General features: G+C 33.3%; 1 long non-coding RNA gene across 2 annotated transcripts; it reads left to right on the forward strand.

Moving 5' to 3' along the window:
- LOC100571046 lies at positions 1 to 1,867 on the forward strand. 2 transcript variants are annotated; one of them, XR_510765.3, is made up of 4 exons: positions 1 to 26; positions 116 to 377; positions 706 to 948; positions 1,829 to 1,867. It is a non-coding gene; the product is annotated as an uncharacterized LOC100571046 (long non-coding RNA). The 2 variants fall into 2 exon arrangements; XR_510766.3 differs by having other exon boundaries at positions 709 to 948.

A 1,867-nucleotide genomic window follows, 5' to 3' on the forward strand; every position in this document is an offset into this window, starting at 1 on the left:
GAGACAGAGCCGTTGGGATCATATAGGTAAGACACACTAATTGTTTTAGTCGGACAGAGATGGTCGATCGCCGAACGTAACGTTATATTTTGATTGCACTATATTTTAATGAAAGGTAAATGCTCTTGATATTTGAAATGACGATCGACCGGAGATACCTCCAATCGCTGATTGCTGTTTTGGTGGAAGTGGGAGTCCGTGTCGTGTACATGGACTTCCTACGCGAGGCCGTGGCCCGGACCGTGCCCTCGGAGATGCCGGGCTTGTGCTTGGTTCGTCCAAAATAGTTAGACAAGCTGCCGCTCTCGGTGTTAACAGGCAACACATGACGAACCATCCCCACAGAACATCTCATCTGTTACTGTTGAAATTGAAGTGTGAGTAAACTAATGGTTTAAGTATTTAATGTAGATAAATAACACGACTATGATTATGTGAATACTGCAATATAACTATAATGTAACAGACAACTAGGTTGCATCAGTACACAGTGTGACAGTTTAATAGCGAGTGCATTTACATACGTAGAAATGTTCAAAATGTACATGCTATCCTTGAGGTCATTCTACCTCCGTATAACGAATGAAAATTATGTCCTAAACAATAATGCTATTATAACTAGAAAGTAATTAGTGAAATACAATATTAATACGTGCATACATGTGCTTACAAAGATTGAATACTAATATTAATTGTATATTTCAGCAGTTTCAATGATGATGAGGTGTATTCCACAGAATAAGCCAGCTTGCGGTCGTGCCGTGCAGTGTCACTCCCTAACGTGGAACTGCAACAAAACAAAAGCATACTGGTCGTCAATGATGGTAAACATTTAAACCAAACAACACTAGACATGGTACTTAAATGATGTAAGAACAAGCTGTAGAAGACAAAGCAGCTGTTCGTGCTGTTGCTGATATTGTTTTGAACATCATTCCACGTTCAAAAGTATAACAAATAGCTTAAAAAATAAAGTCAAGTTGATGCTACATGGCATTTTTGTTGTCCTCATCTTGCAAGTGTGTAACATACCAAATGTTTGCCCAGCAGATCACATTTAAATTTTTTAGTTTAAAAAGTAAAATTATATTATTATTATATTATATAATTTAATTGTTTAGGAAGTTTTGGTTATATAATATAATGTAAATTAAATATGCCTCATAACTTACTTAAGAACTGAATTATTGTTAACAAGCCATATTTACACACAGATATTGTTCCTACCATTAAGCAGACGTTACAGTGACATTTCTTATAAGGTGTCTCAGTCTTATAAGTTTTTTAACGTAGCAAATTTTACATTCAAGGAAACACGTTTATCGCCGTAAGTATAAAAATTTTAGCAAATTGACCTCTTATAAAATTCAAAGATAAGATTATTATTGGTTTATATTCTATTTTAATTTTAAAGCGAATTATGTTTATTTTAAAATTGTAAACTGTTTGTACATCTTAAAATACTCATAACTCGCTTTAAAATTAAAATATAATAAAAATTCTGTGTCATTGTCTCGATTATAATCTTACCCTTAAATTTTATAAAAGGACATTCGCTCTAATTTTTAAACTCATGGAGATAAACATGTTCTGCTGAACGTAAAATTTGCTGTGTAATGCACTTGTAAGACAAAGACAATAAATGTCACTGTAACGTCCCCTTAAGAAGTTTTATAATAAGTTGATTCACTTTAATTTTTAAACTAACAAATCTAAACTTGATTTGCTGAGTTTTGCTATGTTATGCACTGTAAAACAGACAATGGATCACTGTGTAGTGTCCTCTTAAGAATTTGAGTTATCTATTTCAATTTAATTTTTATTTTAGCTTCTTTCCCAATGTCAGAAGTTTGGACACGCCCATAAA

The sequence above is a fragment of the Acyrthosiphon pisum genome, unplaced genomic scaffold (assembly GCF_005508785.2).
Source record: "Acyrthosiphon pisum isolate AL4f unplaced genomic scaffold, pea_aphid_22Mar2018_4r6ur Scaffold_21862;HRSCAF=25105, whole genome shotgun sequence".
In the NCBI taxonomy this organism is placed as follows: Eukaryota; Metazoa; Arthropoda; class Insecta; order Hemiptera; family Aphididae; genus Acyrthosiphon; species Acyrthosiphon pisum.